Here is a 23025-nt window from a genome sequence, read left to right on the forward strand (position 1 = left end):
TGGTGAATCCTTTCCAGAAGGTTTTCAATTTCTTCTGCCCAGATCCATCAGAGGAATCATTATCTATGGCAGCTTGTGAAATGAATATCTTAAATAATAAGACTTGAAAGTCAAAATTTTTCCATGATCCATGAGCTGCAGAATGGATGTTGTGTTAGTAGGCATGAATGCAACATTCATCCTCTTGTGCATCTCCAGCAGAGCTCTTTGGTGAACAGTTGCATTGTCAATGAGCAGTAATCTTTTAGAAGAAATATTTTTTTCTCAGCAGTAGGTCTCAACAGTGGGCTTAAAATATTCACTAAACAAATCTATAAAAAGATGTGCTGTCATCCAAGCTTTGTTGTTCCATTTCCAGAGCATAGGCAGAGTAGATTTACCATAATTCTAAAGGGCCCTGGAATTTTCAGAATGGCTAGTATGTTCTGGCTCCAACTTAAAGTCACCAGCTTCATTAGCCCTTAACAAGAGTCAGCCTGTTCTTTTAAGCTTTGAAGCCAGGCATTGACTTCTCCTCTCTAGCTATGAAAGTCCTAGACCCCCTTCCAATAGAAGGTTGTTTTATTTACATTGAAAATTTGTTGTTTAATATAGCTACCTTCATCAATGATCTTAGCTAGATCTTCTAAATAATGCTGCAGCTTGTACATCAGCCCTTGTTGCTTCACGTTGCACTTTTGTGTTATGGAGATGACTTCTTTCTTTAAATCTCAAGAACAAAAACTCTGTTAGCTTCCAACTTTTCTTCTGCAGCTCTCTCACCTTTTACACACTTCATAGAATTGAAGAAAGTTAGAGTCAAGACTGGACTGGGCTTTTGCTTAAGGGAATGTTGTGGCTGGTTTGATCTTCTATCCAGACCACTAAAACTTTCTTCAAATCAGCAATAAGACTGTTTTGCTTTCTTATAATTTGTGTCCACTGAAGTAGCTCTTTTAATTTTTTTCAAGAACTCTTCCTTTGCATTCACAGCATAGCTGACTGTATGGCACAAGAGGCCTTGCTATTGGCCTATCTCAGCTTTTGACAGGCCTTCCTCGCCAAGCTTAAGCATTTCTAGCTTTTGATTTAAAGAACGATATGTGACTATTTCTCTCACTCGACACTTAGAGGCCATTGGAGAGTTATTAATTGGCCTAATGTCAATATTGTTGTGTCTGAGAAAATAGGGAGGCCCAAAGAGAGAGAGAGAGACAAGTGTTCAGTCAGTCAGTGGAGCAGTCAGAACACACACAACATTTATCAATTAAGTTCACTGTCTTGTGGCAGCTCACAAAACTTACAATAGTAATATCAAAGATCACAGATACAATAATAATGAAAAACTTTGATATACTGCAAGAATTATCAAAATATGACACAGAGACCTGAATTAGGCATCTGTTGTTGGAAAAATGGTACTGAGGGACTTGTTCATTTGTCACAAACCAATTTGCAGAAAATGCAATATCTGCAAAGCACAATAAAGTGAAATGCATAAAATGAGGTACGCTTGTATAAGTCAACACAGAAGCAAGGGTTTCCTGACCAATGTTCTTTCCACTAGATTGTGATATTACCTCACTGCATGACCAGAGTTCAGGTTATTCTGATACACACAAACTCCTATTCGCCCCTCAAAACCCAGCTGAAATGTCACTTCTTTGGAAAGTCTTTCATGGTGCCCTCGAGTAGAGTTCATAGCATCATCCTCTTTAGTCACATGATGCACAGCAGCCCTTTTTTTCATTTTCAGGGTTTCCTCCCCACCACACACCTAAATCGTCAGTACCCTATCCCACCATTTAGCACAGTGCTTGACAAATTTAGATGATCTACAATCATGAATTCACACTGACTCAGTGCTGTCCTGAGCAACAACTGCATCTGGGAACTCACTGTTAATAGATAAAAGGCAGGATGACCTCTTTTACCTGGTTATAGCTAGGAAAGTATGAACAAAGAAACATGACAGAGAAGTACATCTCATGATTTAAAAGGTTAACCAAGACTTTGAACAGCATTTAGAAATTGCCCATTTTAAAATGTTAAATATCAGTCAACAATGAAGAACCCTAATAGCATCAGGATGTATAGCATTTTGTGGTAGGTAAAGGCTTTGGAGTCAAAGTCTTGAGTTCAAATCAAAATTTGTTTTCTCTAGACTTACACAAGTGACTTCATTTATCAAAACCAAATCTATTGTCTTTGATCCCACTTTTTTGTATCTTTTTAGCCAACTACATCCAGTCTCATTCCATCTACCTTTGTCTCTTTGCAGTATATTGTCAAGACCATATTCAGTGATCCCTTAGAAATTTAAGATGTTATTCTCCAAGGCCTTCAATTGCAATGTTCAACTGCATTCCCCCATGGGAATGAGGGTGATGAGACGGGAAGGCTGGGCGGGCACTCCTATTAATGTGACTCCAGGTGACAGCAGATCTTCATTACTCTAAAATGACACATGTGAAAAAGATTGGATTCAAAATCTATCCATCTTCACATGAAACTTTACTACTAACTCTTTCGACAAAATAAAGGGAATTCTTCAATTTATTAAATAAAATTGAGCTGTTGTAAATGGTTATTGAAATGAATTCAAATTTTTTCACCTGCTGGATTGTAGAAAGTTTCTAATTGATGATATTATCAAGAATTTGAAGCAATTGTCATTAAAAAGTCTGGTCAGAATTGTCTTTGGTTGTTTGAGGCCTAAAATGATACAAAAATAAAATGTATGGTCATAGAAGTGAGTTCATGTCTCTTATTTAAAGTGAGACAAGATTTTATTTATAAGTTCTATAAAAACTAAAAGTTTACTATTTTCCCTCATACTTTATTCTTAAAGTAATTATGTAACATAGAGAAAATATAATAATTTTTCACCAAACCCAATATAGATTATTTCAAATCCCCTCCAGTTTTCCCAGTCTGACTACAAATAGCTTCACTTTCTTTGTGTATGATTACATGAAAAATTATTGGAAAGTACTGGAATGATGGTCAAGACAGAGACAGCAAACCAATTCAAATCCATATTTCGCTACTCACTGATGTTAAATGAAATCTTTCTGAATTTTTTTTTTTTTTAATTTATGAAATGAGGATCGCCTTGTCCAGCTCTTATGAGGCGATGTCTGTAAAGCATTTGGCACAGTGCCCAGCATGTTGTAATTGCTTGGGGAATAACACCTGTGTCGTGACAGTAGTGGTGATGCAAATGGTTGATGCTAATGCAAAATTTCACATTACAAAATTGATTTTACATGTCAGTTTTTTTAGGTTTCTTCAGATAACCAAAGCTATGACTAACCCATATCTGGAGACTTATGAAAGCATAGTAAGAATCAGCCAGGTGCGGTGGCTCACGCCTGTATCCCAGCATTTTGGGAGTCCAAAGCAGATAGATCACCTAAGGTCAAGAGTTCGAGACCAGCCTGGCCAAAATGGCGAAACCCCGTCTCTACTAAAAAATAGAAAAACTTAGCCGGGCATAGTGCCAGGCTCCTGTAATCCCAGCTACTTGGGAGGTTGAGGCAGGAGAATTGCTTGAACCCAGGTGGCAGAGGTTGCAGTGAGCCAAGATCATGCCATTGCACTCAAGCTTGGATGACAGAGCAAGACACTGTCTCAAAAAAAAAAAAAAGAAAGAAAAGAAAAGAAAAAGTATAGTAAGAATCACACATGCATTGCATGAACAAAAGTTGAGAACCTTATTTCCTACACACTGTGCTGAAAATTTGCTAAAATTTATTAAATCAGGCTTGGCATTTAAATTAAATGGTCTCAGCATGTGACACAAATTAGAGAGCACTAAATGAGAATTTCCTTAATTCAATCTTGAAACCATAAAATGCAGCCTAAAGAAGATATTTTGTTGTGTTCTGTCATAGTGTTCACTTTCCTCAGTTTTAAACATAGATAAAAAATAAAAACGGCATCATTCCCCCAAGAAAGAATCTCATGCATTTTTCATACATGTGTGAAATTAATATACCTTGAGTATCCTGAGTCTGTTACTGGTTTTTTGAGTTATATTTATGACATTCTACCATCTGCAACTAAGTTTCCAACTAGAAGGAAATATTTATATACACCAGGGAGTCATACATAATTTAATGCGGGAACTGGAAAGAAGAAAGAAAATGTTTCTTTTCTTTGTGTAGTACAACATCCCTTACAAGGAGATATAGCTGAGTAGGAGTCAAAGATCAAAGAATTTTCCTCTTAAGCAGCACCAGATATTGAGAATAAGAAAAAAATTTAATTTGGATATTTTCACTGACTATTCCTTAGAAAAGCAGGGCTTGCTCTGAATTAAGAGATAACACTGAAATTGTCCTTGGAATATTAAGAGATAAATATTTAATATGGCACATATATTTTTTCAGTTCTGAGAAAGCCAAACAAAACAGGTTGGTAAATGTTATCTACATAATAATAAACTAAGTCATATTCTGGCAATAATCTCTAAGAATTAGCATTAGGTACATTTATTGCAACACTATATAACATATTTTCACTCTTAGCTCCTCATATTTATTGCTTTATTGGAAATTAATGTTATCTGAGGATCTTACAGCTTTTTAAAAATCTTGATTCTGCAATTTATAGTACACACATCTTAACAGCATGAACATTTTACATTCAAACCTTTAGTTTATATGAAAATATATAAGGTAACAATTTAATAATATAGATATGATGGCAGTATAAAAACACAGACATGTTAATTAAATAATGTTAAAATGAAGAAAATAAAACAAATTTTTCTACAAACTTGGATTAAAACTAGTAAAAAATTATGTATATGTTATATAAATAGAGACGTAATTGTTATTAATGTTATTCAAAAATAGCCCAACTTTTTCCTTTTGGACACCTGGTAGATATATTAGCTTCTTGAGGCTGTCAGTAATAAAGTAACACAAACCAAGTGACTTAACACAACAGAAATGTATTGTCTCACAATTGTGGAGGCTACAAGTCCAAAATCAAGGTGTTGGAGGGTTAGTTCTTTCTCAGGGCCGTGAGGGAAAACGCGTTCCAGGTTTTTCTTCTCGCTGCTGATAGCCTCGGGCATTCCTTGTTCCAAACCCCACTCCAAAACCCATATGATCCTCTCAATAGACACAGAAAAAGCATTCAATAAAATCCCAAATTCATGAATGGCATTCTCCCTGTATTTTTACATCATCATCTCCCTTCTATGCATGCCTGTCCCTGTGTTCTGACATTCCTGTTTCATAAGGACACCAGTCGTATTTGATTAGAGACTATCCTAATGTCCTCATTTTAACTTGATTGCCTCTGTAATGACTATTTCCGAATAAGGTCACATTCACAGGTGCTGGGGATTAGGACTTCAACATCTTTTGGGAGTACACAATTCAACCCGTAATACCAGGACTGCACTTTTCCTGCCCACTTTGAAATTAGGCCCAATTATATGAGTGGCTATGACCAATAAAATGTGGGCAGAATAAAGTGTGTCATTTCAGTGCATGATCCTGCACATCTTTTTCCTGCCTGGTCAACCATCAAAACATGTGCTCAGATGGAGCTTCCATTAGCCTGAGGCCCTGAGTCATTATGATGAACTAAGCTTCTTTGGACATCATGAACAAGAACTAAATTTTCCCTATCTTAAGCCATTGAGATTTTAAGGTTGTTTTTTACTGCACCATAACCAAGAATGTTCAGACAGATATAAAAATTAGTACCCAAAAACAGAGTGATACCATAATAAAAACTTAAACTATGTTGCATGGGCTTAGTGGTCAATTGGCAGGCAGCAAGGAAACTGTTAACAGGGCTTGGAAAGGTGGTAATCATGTTATACAGTGACAAAACACTTGGAAAAATTTGTCACCTGTGACAAATTGGGAAGTAGATTATGCAGTGACTGAACTTGTACCTCTAAGGCAAGCTGTGGGGAAACAAACTCTTAATATTGTGTACTTGTTGCTATTGTGGCATTTGGCAAGGTTTACAAGAAAGAGATGAGCTCAGAAACAAATTGGTCCTGTTTGAAAGCAAGAAAGAGAGGTAACACAGTCCATCATAATTGCATTATTAACAGAGTTGTAGAGTGGAAAGTGGTAACTGCTTCTCAGGTCCAAATAGAAAATATAAAATTTAGAAATGCTTAGAGGAACAAGGCTGATTAAAACCCAGCCTTGGCGCAATGATCAAATCAAAAGGATCACACTCTTTTTTCAAACCTCTAAGTGGATTATAAGATTCATGAGTAATGGTCAGCTAAGAGTGTGGTGTCTCATAAAGCCTTTCAATGGGACAAAAAGGACTCTAAAAGAGACAGCAGAGCAACAGAGAGAGGTGAAAGTTTAGGCAAAGCCCACTATTGAGCCACTTTCATGTAGGAGAGAAAGAGATGTTTGCGAATTAGCAATTTAGTCAAGAGAAAGAACCAAAGGAAGCAGAAAGCAACAAAAACATGAAGTATAGCAGTGTAAAAGTCTTAGTATGGAAATGTGGGTATGATTATTGATACATGAAATTGATTGAAATCAAACAGATGGGGTTTTTTTCAAGATAGCTGATTAGGGACAAGGGATGCCAGTTCTCCTGAGAAAGAAGATCAAAGTTACTGGTGAATGAACATATTCCAGAGGGAAAACTGGGGGAAGAGAACCAGGACATGCTGGAATTCCCACAGGATGAAGCTGGGCTGCAGAAAGAGAAAGCAGCAAGAGTCTTGCAGAAGCTGATCTCTGAGGAACTTGAGGTCCCATAGAAAGGGTAAGTGGGAGCACAATGTCTCCACTCCCTTCACCCTTCTGACAATCTGCTGATTGCCAATCTGTTGGGAAGCCCTTCTGCCCTCATGACCCACAGCAATGCTATACGTGGTGATTTGAGAACTTCCTGGGATGGGGAACTGGGTGGCCAGCTCACTTAGGCATTTTTGCATTCCCATCAGGTCCAAACTGAGATAGCAGGTGCCATACTGGTTGTGCACTCCATGTGGGCCACTGGTCTGCCCAGAGATTCTCTGCCTTTGAGTTATCACACATCACCAGATGCCTCATAAACATACCCCACAACCTGCTCTGATTTTGGCAAGCACAGAGAATAGGCAGGTCCTCGGAGAGCGGCAGGACCCTGGAGATCTAACTGTCAGCACAGACCACCCCTAAAGGAGGGAGGAGCACAGCCCCACAAAGCCCTCCTCAGACAAAGGAAATATGAATCCATCACTAATCGCTGACGGGAGCAGCACTGATGCCAGGCACAGATGTGGAGAGGGTGTCATCTTCTTCCCCCTACTCCCTTCTACTGCTGCAGATGCAGCACTGGTTCTTCCCACTGGGGACCAGAACATGTGTACTTGGAGAAAACAATTGTCATATTTTTGTGGCATCTCCGCTCCCACTGAAAGTGAGACTGTGTCATTTGGGCTTGCACAAAGGGTGAGGCCCAACTCCCCATCCTTACACAGAGTGACAGCATCCTGGAAATGAAGGATAGACAAGCCATAGAGTTGTCTGCTGTGGTCTGGGAGTAGAGGCTTTGCCCCAAGCCCATTTTGGTGATAGCCATCAGAGGGGCATATCTGCTGTCTGCACCCACACTGCAGCCAGGAAACAAAGGACAAAGTCTATGGGAACTGAAGGTCATGAGCCCTGCAACAGGGGCATGATAGGGAAGCAGATTTTGTTCCTGCTGGCTCAGGACAAGGAGCTGGTGCACCACCCTACCCCTTACCCCAGGACCCCAGTGTACCCCAATATGATCTCTTCCCACCACTCCCTTTGTCAGGGTCATTGCTTCCACTCCACTCATCATCAGTAACCTACCTGAAGGCCAGTCGGCTATAACTCTCAAGCCCCGCCTACTGTACTGCAGCCTGAACTCCACCACATGGAAAAAAACCTGTTACCAGAAGGGCTTAGTGCTAGTCCACAAGATCAGCTTCCTGAGACCCCTTTACCCTTGGCCCCAGAGGAGATAGTGTGTCAGCTCATGTGTCTGATACATCACTACAACAAGCTGCATCTTAAAAAGCCACTGCACAGAAGCTGTCCACAACTAAGTGACCATTACAGAGCCCTGGTCCTGAGAAAGCACCCAGAAACAAAGCCAAGCAGTCATACACAACATATGCCACAACCCTACGCTCAATGGCAAATATAATTTAAAAAAGAAGTCACTTCCAAATAGTAGCAAATTCAAAAATAGGAAGCAACAGGTGAGAGGGAATCAGTGTAAGAACTCCAGCAGTACAAAAAGGCAGAGTGTCTTGACACCTGCAGAGGATCACATTAGCTCTCTAGCAATGGACCCTAACCAAATTGAAGAGTCTAAAATAAGAGATAAAGATAAAGAATTTAAAATATACGGCCTGGCCCGGTGGCTCACACCTGTAATTCCAGCATGTTGGAGGCCAAGGCGGGAGGATCACCTGAGGTCAGGAGTTCAAGATCAACCTGGCCAAAATGGCGAAACTCTGTCTGTACTAAAAATACAAAAATAAAAATAAAAAATTAGCTGAGTGTGGTGACAGGTGCCTGTAATCCCAGCTACTCGGGAGGCTGAGGCAGGGAGTAGCTGCCTCACTTGAACCTGGGAGTTGAAGTTTGCAGTAAGCAGAAATCACACCACTGCACTTCAGCCTAGGCAACAGAGCAAGGCTCCATAAAAAAAAAAAAAAAAAAAAAAAAGAAACAAAATATGAATTGCAAAGAAACTCAATGAGACCCAAGAGAAAACTGAAATCAAACATAAAGAAACAAAAAAAAAGATTCAGAATATGAACAGATGTGTTAAGAAAAATAGAACTTCTAGAATTGAAATTTCACTAAAAGAATATCAAAACACAGGTGGAAGTTTTAACAGTAGACTGGACCAAGCAAAAGAAAGAATTTCAGAACTTGAAGACCAATCTTTCAAATTAACTCAGACAAAAATAAAAAAAGAAAAAAGAATTTTTAAAAATGAACAGAGCCTTTAAGAAATACGGGATTATGTAATGAAATCTATGACTTATTGGCATTTCTGAGAGAAAAGAAGGAAAAGTAAGCAACTTGGAAAATTCATTTGAGGGACTAATTCAGGAAAATTTCCCTAAGTTTGCTAAAGAAATTAACATCCAGATATAAGAAATTCAGAGAATACCTTTGAGGTACTATACAAGACAATTATCTCCAAGGGATATACTTATCAGACTATCCAAAGTCAAAACTAAAACTTAAAGGCAGCTAGAGAAAAGGGCCAAATTACCTAGGAAGGAAATTTCATCAGTCTAACAGCAGACTTTTCAGCACAAGCCTTAAAAGTCAGAAGAGAATGGGGGCCTATTTTAGCCTTATTAAAGAAAAACAAAATGCCGGCCAAGAATATCATACCTTAGGCCAGGCACAGTGGCTCATGCCTGTAATCCCAGCACTTTGGGAGGTCAAGATGGGAGGATCACTTGAGCCCAGGAGTTTGAGACCTGCCTAGGTAACAAAGCAAGACCTCATCTCTATTAAAATAAATAAATAAATAAGAATATCATACCCTGCCAAACTGAGTTTCATAAACAAAGGAGAAATAAAGTCTTTCCCAGAGAAGCAAATGCTAAAAGAATTCATCATCACCAGACCAGACCTACGAGAAATGGTCAACAGAGTTCTAAACGTGGATACTTGCTACCATAAAAGCACATGTAAGTACCAAGTTCACAGATCCTATAAAGCAGTTACACAATTGAGACTACAAAGCAACTAGGTAACAACACTATGACAGGAACAAAACCTCACATATCAATATTAATTGAGCATGAATGGCCTAAATGTTCCACTTAAATGACATAAAGTGGGAAACTGGATTTAAAAAAACAAGACCCAACATTCTTCCTTCAAGAGTCCCATCTCACATGTAACATAACTACTGGTACCACAGAAATACAAAAGATCCTCAGAGACTATTGTGAACATCTTTATGAGCAAAAACTAAAAAAACTAGAGAAAACTGATAAATTCCGTTTATTTATTGCTTACTTTTCCTTCCCTCTCAGGAATGCCAATAAGTCATATATTTGATTGCTTTACATAATCCCATATTCCTTGAAGGCTCTGTTCACAAAAAAAAGTCATAAAATGACAAGTCACAAAATTGAATCCATAATAAAAAATCTAACAACAAAATAATAATAGCCCAGGACCAGACAAATTTATAGCCAAATTCTACCAGATGTACAAGGAAGAGCTGGTACCAATCTTACTGAAACTATTCCAAACAATTGAAGAGGTAGGATTCCTCCCTAACTCATTCTACAAAACCATTAACATCCTGATACCAAAATCTGCCAAGGACATGAAAGAAGAAAGAAAGAGAGAAAAAAAGAGAGAGAGAGATAGAGGAGAGAAAGAGAAAGGAAGAAAGGAAGAAAGGAGGAAAGGAGGAAAGGAAAGAAAGGAAAGAAAAAAAGGAAAGAAAGAAAGAGAAAGAAAGAAAGAAAGGAGGGAGGGAGGCAGGGAGGGAGGGAGGAAGGAAGGAAGGAAGGAAGGAAGGAAGGAAGGAAGGAAAGAAGGAAGGAAATAGGTCAATATGCCTGAAGAATATAGACACAAAAATCCTCAACAAAATATTTGTAAACCAAATCCAGCAGCATATCAAAAAGATAATTCATCACAATCAAGTGAGCTTTATTACTGGGATGCAAGGATTGTTCAACATATGCAAACCAAAAAATGCAATTTAACACATAACAGAATTAAAAACAAAAATGAAGTGATGATCTCAATAGACAAGGGAAAAGCATTCGATACAATCCAATATCCCTTCATAATAAAAGCCCTCAACAAACTAGGCATTGAAGGAAAATACTTCAAAGTAATAAGAGTGTCTGACAAATCCACAGCCAACATCATACAGAATGGGCAAAAGTTGAGAGCATTCCACCTAAGAACTAAAACAAGACAAGGATGTCCACTCTCACCATTCCTATTTAACACAGTGCTGAAAGACATAGCTAGAGCAATCAGGCAAGAGAAAGAAATAAAAGGCATCCAAATAGAAAAAGATAAGTCAGATTATCTCTGTCTCCTGATGACATGATCCTATACCTATACAACCCTAATGATTCCTCCAAAAGACTTCTAGACCTAATCAAAAGACTTCATTATGAAGTTTAGGGATACAAAATCAGCATATGAAAATCAGTAGCATTTCTATATGCCAATAACATTCAAGCTAAGAACCAAATAAAGAACTCGATCCCACTCACAATACCGAAAAATAAAACAAAATATCTGGGAATATATCTAACCAACAAGGTGAAAGATCTCTACCAGGAGAACTACAAAACACTGATGAAAGAAATCACAGATGGCATGAATAAATGGAAAAACATTCCATGCTCACATGTTGGAAGAATCAATATTGTTAAAATTACCATAGTGCCCAAAACAATCTACAGATTCAAGGCAACCAATGTCATTTTTCACAGAACTCACAAAAACAATTCTAAAAGTCATATGAAACCAAAAAAGAGCCCAAATAGCCCAAGCAATCCTAAGCACAAAGTACAAAGCTAGAAGCATCCCATTACCCAACTTCAAACTATACTATAAGTCTATAGTAACCAAAACATCACGGTACTGGTACAAAAATAGACACATAGATCAGTGGAACTAAATAGAGAATACACAAATAAAGCTACGTACCTACAACGAACTGATCTTTAACAAAGTCAATAAAAATAGACAATGAGGAAAGGACTCCCTATCCAATAAATTGGGCAGGGAAAACTGGCTAGCCATATCTCTCACCATATCAAAAGTTAACTCTAGATAGATTAAAGACCTAAATTTAACATCTGAAACTACAGAAATCTTAGAAGAAAACCCAGGGAAAACTCTTCTGGACATTGGCCTAGGCAAATAATTTATGACTGAGACCTCAAAAGCAAATGCAACAAAACCGAAAATAGACAAATGGGACTTAATTAAATGAAAGTGCTCCTGCACAGCAAAGAAACAATCAACAGAGTAAATGGACAACCTACAGTATGGGAGAAAATATTTGCAAGCTATGCATCTGGCAAAGGTCTAATATCCAGAATCTATAAGGAACTAGAACAAATCAACAAGATAAAAACAAGTAACTCCATTAAAAAGTGGGCAAAGGATATGAACAGACACTTCTCAAAAGAAGACACACATTGCTAATTCAAGCAGTGGAGATAAAAAGAAAAGACACACAAGTGGTCAGCAAATGCATGAAAAACATGCTAAATGTCACTGTCAGAGAAATGCAAATTTATGCAGCCAAAAAGCACATGAAAAAATGCTCATCATCACTGGCCATCAGAGAAATGCAAATCAAAACCACTATAAGATACCATCTCACACCAGTTAGAATGGCAATCATTAAAAAGTCAGGAAACAACAGGTGCTGGAGAGGATGTGGAGAAATAGGAACACTTTTACACTGTTGGTGGGACTGTAAACTAGTTCAACCATTGTGGAAGTCAGTGTGGCGATTCCTCAGGGATCTAGAACTAGAAATACCATTTGACCCAGCCATCCCAGTACTGGGTATATACCCAAATGACTATAAATCATGCTGCTATAAAGACACATGCACATGTATGTTTATTGCGGCATTATTCACAATAGCAAAGACTTGGAACCAACCCAAATGTCCAACAATGATAGACTGGATTAAGAAAATGTGGCACATATAAACCATGGAATACTATGCAGCCATAAAAAATGATGAGTTCATGTCCTTTGTACGGACATGGATGAAATTGGAAATCATCATTCTCAGTAAACTATCGCAAGAACAAAAAACCAAACAGCGCATATTCTCACTCATAGGTGGAAATTGAACAATGAGATCACATGGACACAGGAAGGGGAATATCACACTCTAGGGACGGTGGTGGGGTGGGGGGAGGGGGGAGGGATAGCATTGGGAGATACACCTAATGCTAGATGACGAGTTAGTGGGTGCAGCGCACCAGCATGGCACATGTATACATATGTAACTAACCTGCACAATGTGCACATGTACCCTAAAACTTACAGTATAAAAAAAAAATAAAAAAAATAAACCACAGTGAGTTACCATCTCATACCATCCAGAATGATTATTATTTTAAAAAATCAAAAAATAACAGATATTGGTGAGGATTTGGAGAACAGGGAATGCTTATACACTGTTAGTGACTATGTAAATTAGTTCAACCCTTGTGGAAAATGACATGGAGATTTCTCAAATAACTAAAAACAGAAGTATCATTCGACCCAGCAATCTCATGACTAGGTATCTATCCGAAGGAAAAGTAATCACCTTATCAAAAACACCCTGCAATTGTATGTTTATCACAGTGCTATTCACAATGGCAAAGTCAAAGAATCAACTTAAGTGTCGATAATGGTGGACCGAATAAAGAAAATGGGGTATATAGACACCATGGAATACTACACAGACATAAAAAGAATGAAATCATGTCCTTCACTACAATGTGGATACAATTGGATGTCATTATCCTAAATCAAGTAACTCAGAAACAGAAAATCAAATACCACATGTTCTCACTTATAAGTGGGAGCTAAACAATGAGTACACATGGGCATAAAGACGGAAATAATACACACTGGAGACTCCAAAAGAGGAGAGGAAGGCAGGAAGGAGCAAGGGCTAAGAAACTATCAATGGGGTACTACTTTCACTAGTTGGTGATGCATTCACTAGAAACCCAAACCTCAGCATTATGCAATATACTCATGTAACAAACCTGCTTGTGTACCCCATGAATCTATTTTTAAAAAGAAATCAAACAGATGAAAAGCCTAGTAAATGCCTAAGAAATTTGGGCTCCCCAAGAAGCCATAAGCGTATCCTGATTGTTTGAAAAATGAAAGAAACACAAGAGAAAATAAAAATAGCTACTCTGTCAAGGAGTTAAAATTGGAGGTGAAACATTCTTTTCACAGTGTTTTATAGTTGTTTTAACGATGTCTTCATAAAAACAAGAAAAATTTAATATAGAAGAATTTTGAATTCAAGTGGCTAATATTGTTCTTTCTTTCTTAAGTAAATAACATTCTTCCAAGTAGTATCAGCCCAAGGTCTTGGGTAAGAGAAATGACTTGGCATCATCAGAAGTCCAGCAGGAGCCAAAAGAAGTGGGGTCTTTTCCAAATGTCCACAGATTTCCATACAAATGGGTATTTGGGCAAAATAAATTATATTTCGTAAAACATTTATAGGATGTGTTCGTGTCTGAATTTTTTAATCATCTGTTATATTTTTTACTACAGAAATATGTCAGATTTATTATACTCATACAGTTCAAATTGATTTTTTATGTAAAATAAGCACCGTAATAAATGACATACAAGAGCTTCTGATTCTACTTTTAAACAAGCTCACTAAATTCCATGTCAATTCAAATTAGCAGTTATATGGCTGTACGCTCAAGAGCATATAGAAAATCAAGTTCTTGTTTAAGTCTAATATGCTATTATCTGTGATAAACAAATACATCGGATCTTTGGGAAGATCAGATGCTTTAATGAAAGAAAAAAACCTGAGGCTATAGAAAGCAGAAGGAAATCTTTGATCATAAGGACTATCAGATTCAAAGCAAGGTCTCAGTGGAATTACATGGGTCTTGATTCTGATTTAGAAAGTAAAAGACTGATTCTAACCCAGTCAAATCTAACCCCTTTGATCCAGGGAAATCTCCCTTAGTCTGGAAAAGTGATTTTATGGTAATGAATCCCTTGGGAAATCAGCCCTCAATCTTTTGGCAACATTTTCTGAATGGTCATTATTTTTTATCTCTGCAGTTTACATATCAATCTGCAAACCCAAAGTGGATAGTCATATGGGGGATATATTTTTTAAATAGCTTCCTTGCCTTGGAGAGTTACCTATAAAGATGAAGCTAATTTTCATTACGTTCCATCCCTAGCACACATGTGGGTACAGTCAGGCACATATGCATGGAAGTGCACACACACGTGTTTGTGCACACACACAAACACACACGCCTCTCATTGTCACCAGTCCAATACTACAGTCAGATTCAAACATGCCCCAAGGGGCCAACAAAAAAGCCAAACCCAAGAGCAAATGATTATATACTGAAAACATTGTAGAATGTTACTGCTTACTATGTTGAGAAAACTCTATAGAATATATACAAGAATGTATTTTAAAGTATTAAAATATTGCTTTAGATCAGGCCTAAATTGATCATTAAGGAAACTCTTCGCATAAATTCTGGATTTGATGTCCCTCTCAAATAGCTGAGAGTGATTTTAAGAGTGTACTTGCTGGTTCACAGAAATCTTGGCTCGGTGTTGGATTACACTAAGCAAAGATGAAATACCAGAAATTCTTCAGTGTAATGCAGTGAATGGATTCTGGAAACTTTAGTAGATAAGAAGACTGAAGTATGTTTATGATGTGACCATCCCCACTCACTCCCAGACCATGTGCCCCAAAGTGCTCCAGAGGATACTCTCTGCACTACAACCTTTCAGGGCAGTGCCAATATGTACAAAAAGCTCTTTAGTTGCTGATCTGCATAAGCAAGGTATTCTATTGCACAATACTGTATTGAAACGGGCTTTCTGATTTCAATTGGATCTGAAGGATTCTGGCAAAGGCCTTAATCTCCAGCAGCAAAGTAGGGTTGCTTTTATAACAGCCAAGGCAAGAAATCAAAATGGTTCAGTTTTTTAGCAGGGACCAGGAAGTCTTTAGGACAGAATATACGGGCAGCTTACTGAGACTCTATTTGATTTTTTAATGAAAAATGTTTCAAACCAGGTAGACAGACATCTGATGGGGCAAACAATAAATGGAGCTCACACATGGTAACTCCAGTAAATTTCCTAACACAGTCTGAAGTCCTTTCTCCCAACCATGAGCCGATAGTTGAATTGGGTATCCTGAGGAATTGGAAGGCTGGCCCTCTGCATTGGCTCACTAGCCCAAGGCGATACAAGAGAAGATGGAAGAAAAGGCCAAATAGAAGTCTGTTCTTCCTCCTTCTTACCAAAACAGTAAATTCAAGACTTTAAAAACTAAAAACCACACACTCCTCTGGGGGAAATTGCAGAGATTAACATCATCATCAAAAATTTAAAAGATAAACGATGGTAAACAGACATATCACCTACTTAACTCTTTCATTTTGGCCAGTGCAGAAGATAGATAGGTCTTAGAAACAGAAAGTTTAGTGGTTACAAACAAGGGCACCTGTTTTATAGGTTGTCTTCATTATAGGATCAAAGCAATTTAGGTCTGGCACCTGGGATTCAGTTCTTAATCTGGGAGGTTCTTCTTTGGCATCCCGATATATAGACAATGCAAGTAAATTTCTGGCATTTGGCAAGACAGCAGCAAACCTTAACAATCTTGCCCCAGAATTAGATAGATCAATTCTCTGCTCTATGTCACAACTATTGACCACCTTACATTCATTGACATTGACCACCTTACATTCATACTGGTTCACTACCTCAATGATATCATCTCATGCTGGCAGGACCTGGAAAGCAGGAAGTAGCCATACTCTAGATGCCTTAGAAAAAGAGAAATGCATGCCAGAGAATTGGGGATAGATCCCATGAGAATAAAGAGGCCTGGTAACTCAGTGAAGAAGAAAAGTCACAGTTCCAGTGGCTTCAGGTGCATTGGATATTCCTCTGAAGTAAAGAACAAGTTTTTCCCTCCACCAATAAAATAGACACAATACATTCTCGATTTCTTTGAATGTGGAAAGCAAAATAAGTCAGGTTTGAGGGATGCTCTGGCACATTTACCAAGTGTCCTGACAGCCACTAACCTTTAGTAAGCCCGACAGCAAGAAAACCTTCTCTGACTGGGTAGACAGCAGAGCCCATCAGTAGAGCCAGGAGTTCTGTCATCAACTTTATGACCCAAAGGTGCAGAGAAGTCAAAGAGTCTCAAGCAGATCAGGATATTGCACCAAGACCATAACAAACCCCTCTAGATGAGGCCCATTGGGTTCTAGAGGAAAGCCCTCTTTAGAAACTTATGTCTTGCCATGGATGAAGCTGGAAGCCATTATCCTCAGCAAACTAATGCAGGAACAGAAAACCAAACACCACATGTTCTCACTTACAAGTGGGAGCTAAACAATGAGCACACATGGACACAGGGAGAGGAACAACACACTCTAGGTCCTGTAGGGGGTGGGGTAGGGAGAGGGAGAGTATTATGAAAAATAGCTAATGCATGCTGGGCTTAATACCGAGGTGATGGGTGGATAGGGGCAGCAAGCTACCATGGCACACATTTACCTATGCAACAAACCTGCACATCCTGTACACGTACCCCAGAGCTAACAATAAAATTAAAAATTAAAAAAAGGAAACTTATGTCTTGCTATTGAGCCCGGGTTCAGAGTAAATGACTTATGATAGGACACAAGTGACCACGGGCCCTGAGCTGTGTATATGGCCTGGTGGTCTCTGATCCACCCAGCCATAAATTCTGGCATATTTATCTTCAGATGTAAATGATGTACAGTCAGCTGGGTCCAAGCAAGTTCTGAAGACACAAGCAAGCTGCTTGATCAAGTTACTCATACCTCCCAGTCTGCCTACTTCTGCTGCCCTGACAGCTCTTTTCTAAGTATACCAACTATTTCACCTGAATCATAATCCCATTTTATAGTAGAAGGAGTAAGGCAATAAGTTGGTGGCCAAGGGATTTACTGGTGTCATCACATTCCACAACATCCAGATGCAGCAGATATTATATAATGATGGATTTGCCTTTTAGAGACTTGGTGACAGTACCCAAAAGGACACAACATTTGCAAGGTTGGACAGCTACTATGCAAGATTCTGCAAATGCTCCGACATAGAAACAAATTTATGGAATATAACAATGTTTACACTGAATTGGAATCAAGCTATTTCAGGTATCTCAGGCCAGTGAGTAAAAATGAAGGAAATGGTGTTAGGGAGCTAGTAAGTATTTCTAACCAGCAAAAAGAATAGGCTGGCAGCTACTTCCTGAGAAAGAGAGTGAGTGGAAGCCAGATTATCACTTTTAGAACTCTCCTTTTATAGATATGTCCTGGGAAAAAATTAATTCACCTACTCTGTATCAGGCCCTATAATAGGCATTTAGGATATAACAGTGAAAAAAAAATAGGATTGGAATCATTCTGATCCCCAAACACCTGAAGCAAAGGTTTATCAAAACGATTGTGGAGGAAGCGAATTATAAATTCTAAACGGCCTCTCGATCAGCTGCACAAACTTTCTCTTCTCTTTCTCTCCTCTTTCCCATTATTGTACATAAGTTTTATTGGTGATGGTCAGCTTTAAAAATTAGTTCAGAGATGACAGAATATTGAGATGGGATGAAGACACACCCAGAAGAAAAATGACAAAATCTGACAAAGCTTTGGGTTAATTCCCACTGAAGAGGGAGTGAATACCTTCTTTGCTGTTTGAGCAATATTCCATATGTTTTCTTTTTCAGTATAAGTGTAGAGAAGGGATGTGTCTCTTAAGTAGTCAGAGACATAGAGTCCAGGGAACACTGGCCTTTGTTCTTTTCGAACTCCCAGCACCCAAGCCCTCCTTTTCATAGGGTGCTCAATGAGGAGGTACAGTGCAACACCTCCCATTCTGGAACCCAAAGTCAGGGAGCCTCTCTCTTCCAGCCCTCTGGTACCTGGGAACAAAACTCAATCAGTAGGATTCTTCTACCTGGGTCTTGGAAACTTAAGGAAAGAATATAAACATGTAGGAACAGTTTAGAAAGTATACACAACAGTAAAATCAGCATGTCAAAGTCATGTCCACTGACAAGAGCCAGCAGCAAGACTCTAACCAGACTATTCATGTAGGTTCTCCTTGACTGTGGTTCTAGCTCGCTCTCCTCCTCTGCACTCTTTTTGCCATACATGTTTCTCCAGCTATCCCACCAATCCTTCCAATACTTATCTTTCAGCAAAGACTAACCAGAGATGCTCTACTGCTCACAACTAGGACTCCAAATGGATACACACCACCACCCCCATGCTCATGCCTTCTGGTCAGTCTACTGAGTTGTGACTGTAGCCTTCGTTCTTGTCCCCCCAACCCATTCAGCCTCTCTCTCCTCTAAGCAATCCAAGACATTCAAACCAGAGTCTTCTGGTTATGTTTAGACTCTGATCATATCATTCCACGGCTCAAGATCTTACTAACATCTCCTGTCAGCCCTCACCTCTACCATCACTGCATTCCCTACTCAATTAAGTGATATCCTCTCATCACAGATGCGTTTTCTGACATTATACTCACTACCTCTCCGTATTTCTATAGAATTTTAGGATTTTCTGTTCTCCAAGCCTGTCATGTCTTTATGGTGCTGTACCTTTACTCAACCTGTTCTCTTAGCTATAAGGCTGCATCCGCACCTGTCAAAATACTATTTATCTGTTACCGCACACCTCAAATGCCACCTCCTCCATGATGTCTTTGAGGTCTTCCAAAAGATATACATATATGATCTCTCTTTCCTTTAAATTTTTTTACAGTATTTCATGTTTCTTCTCTTACATCAGCCATAGCATTCTGCATTATAGTTATTTGTGGACTTTTCTTCTCCTTTTATAATAAAAGTAGCTTGAATGCTTTTCTTTATAGATCCTCAAGCACTCAGTAGGTACCCCTAAGATACTATTAAATCAGATTGTTGAGTGAATACAGTACTTTAGGCATCTCATCTAGCCCATGAGATGATACATGTTCTGTGTGAAGAAAAGAAGTTAAATCACCAGTGCCCCAGTCTGGCAAAGGTGCTTTCTATTAGGCTAAAAATTGGTAACTGGGGAGAAAAAATCAGCCAGAGATTTTGGACTTCCCAGATTCAATTACAACTAGGGCTCCTCACATGACTTGAATATCAACAAAGCAAACACAACCACACTACGGGGAAGTAGACATTATCAAAGGAGATGGTAGCCTCATCCAGGGAAACTAGACAGAGATATGGCCTAGTTATAATAGCAATGTACCATATATTCCCAGTGCTGTTAGACACAAAATGTAGGACGTGCTCTGTGCCTTTAAAAAATTCCTTTTCTTTCTCCCAGTTCAATTTTATATCTACCTTCAGTTGGTACATTATGTTTATAGTTTTTCACTTTGTATTTCCTAGAAAAGACATGAGCCAGTTACTAAAAGGAATCATTACTTGTTTTCAAAGAATCTGAAATGAACATTTTGATTAAATTTTTGACTTATTTATAACATGTCACATTGTAGTATCTTCCCTAGACAGTAAGATTTCAATGAATTTTAAATCATGGGCTTCATAAGAGATTTAAAATATTCAAAGCAATTAAATTTTTATGAATTAAATTCTTTCTAAGCAATATGTACAAATTCTAGTCATTATTAAAAACTAATTAGTTTAATTACCTAACAAAATATACCAGCTCTTTTATTCTTTATCTTTCCTGGCCTTCACTAACAGTATTCCATGGTTTTTATTATACTATATGACCTTGCTTCTTAACGTTTCATAAAGAATACAATAGGATAGAAAATAATCATGCCATCAAATTTACCGACATAAAATGATAATAATGTATTCATGCCTGACTAGAAAATACTGTCTGTGACCATCCTTCTAAAACAAAGGACATTAAAACTGCATTCCAGATACAGAATTTGAATCAGGCTTGAACTTATATTGCACCATATTCTATCAGCTTCCCAGAAGACACCCAAACCTTCACCATTCTGTTCTTTTAGGTCTGATCATACACCATATGCACTGCCTAAGTAGCAAAATTCAGTGGCAGGTCAGGCTTTTGATATCAGTAAAAAGCTTTTGGGAAGTTGTTTACATAGGCTATCACACAAGGCCTTATTCTGACAAACCTATCAGGCAGATGTGCCTTCCACCTACACATCTCTCTCAAAACAGTCTGCTGTTCCTCAATGGCTCTCTCTGGGGTACTGAATAATACTCTGAACTTACAATGCTTTCCATTCAAGACATGTGAATGCAAAGTCTTACTCTCTTACACTGTTATTGGTAAGATAGATGCATTGTTACAATATTTTTGCAAAATAGCTCTATAATGTATCAAGTCTTAATGTATCCATCAAAGCCTTGAAAAAACTCTTCACACATTTTCACCCAACAATGGCATTTCTAGAAATTTATCCTAAGAAAGACACATGCACAAGTATGTCTATTGCGGCACTATTCACGATAGCAAAGACTTGGAACCAACCCAAATGTCCATCAATGATAGACTGGATTAAGAAAATGTGGCACATATACACCATGGAATACTATGCAGCCATAAAAAAGGATAAGTTCATGTCCTTTGCAGGGACATGGATGAAGCTGGAAACCATCATTCTCAGCAAACTATTACAAAGACAGAAAACCAAACACCACATGCTGTCACTCATAGGTGGGAATTGAACGAGAACACTTGGACACAGGTAGGAGAACATCACCCACTGGGGCCTGTTGTGGGGTGGGGGGATGGAGAACGGATAACATTAGGAGAAATACCTAATGTAAATGACGAGTTAATGGGTGCAGCAAACCAACACGGCACATGTATACATATGTAACAAACCTGCACGTTGTGCACATGCACCCAAGAACTTAAAGTATAATTTTAAAAAAAAGAATAACTCAGCCCGATAGATGGCTTCAGACATGTGCATGGGAATGTTAGATGTAGTATTGTTTACAATATTAAAAAATTGGAAAACCACTAAAACATTCAGCAATAAAAGATAAGAAAATGCTGGTACATTTTTACATGATGAATACTGAACATCCATTAAACATTATGTTGTAGAAAAGTATTTTTAGCACAAAAAAATACAATATACTGATAAATGAAAAAAAAACTGGTCATTCAAATACTATTTTTTAAAATATAAGGACAGGGTGGACTGACTAAAAGTCACCACACTTTGGATCTGCTTCCCTTCTTTACGCCACTTTTTCCAAGGTGGGCCATGACCTCTTTCAAGCAGATAGTGAAGCCATCCTCACAGGGTTAACTAGAATTCTGGACAGAAATCTAGTTACTAAGCATTAATCAGGCTGTGCTTTGACCCCCTTCTTTGGAACTGAAAGTCAGTTAGCACTAGATCCTGACCATTTGCATCCCAACTGTTGCTATAGATAGGATCTCTGACAGTAGAATCATAAGGCTTTTCTTTAAAGATCACTGGAGATACTTTTTGATGCAAATAATTGAGTAGAATCATTTAATTTGACATTAAATGCAATTACTTAAACAGCTAACGTGACATTTACTGCCCTGTAGTTTGAGTTTAATTTTTTTAAAATTTAAGTTCTAGGGTACATGTGTACAACGTGCAGGTTTGTTACATAGGTATACATGTGCCATGTTGGTTTGCTGCACCCATCAACTCATCATTTACATTAAGTATTTCTCCTAATGCTGTCCCTCCCCCAGACCCTCACCCCCTCAACAGGCCCCAGTGCATGATGTTCCCTGCCCTGTGTCCAAGTGTTCTGATTGTTCAATTCCCACGTATGAGTGAGAACATGTGGTGTTTGGTTTTCTGTCCTTGTAATAGTTTGCTGAGAATGATGGTTTCCAGCTTCATCCCTGTCCCTGCAAAGGACATGAACTCATCCTTTTTTGTGGCTGCACAGTATTCCATGGTGTATATGTGCCACATTTCCAGTCTATCAATGATGGACATTTGGATTGGTTCCAAGTCTTTGCTATTGTGAATAGTGCCGCAATAAACATATGTGTGCATGTGTCTTTATAGTAGCATGATTCATAATCCTTTGGGTATATATCCAGTAATGGGATCGCTGGGTCCAATGGCATTTCTGGTTCCAGATCCTTGTGGAATCACCACACTGTCTTCCACAATGGTTGAACTAATTTACACTCCCACTAACAGTGTAAAAGTGTTCCTATTTCTACACATCCTCTCCAGCATCTGTTGTTTCCTGACTTTTTCAATGATCGCCATTCTAACTCGCATGACATGGCATCTCATTGTGGACTTGATTTGCATT

Source organism: Gorilla gorilla, chromosome 1 (genome assembly GCF_029281585.2).
Source record: "Gorilla gorilla gorilla isolate KB3781 chromosome 1, NHGRI_mGorGor1-v2.1_pri, whole genome shotgun sequence".
Classification (NCBI taxonomy): domain Eukaryota; kingdom Metazoa; phylum Chordata; class Mammalia; order Primates; family Hominidae; genus Gorilla; species Gorilla gorilla.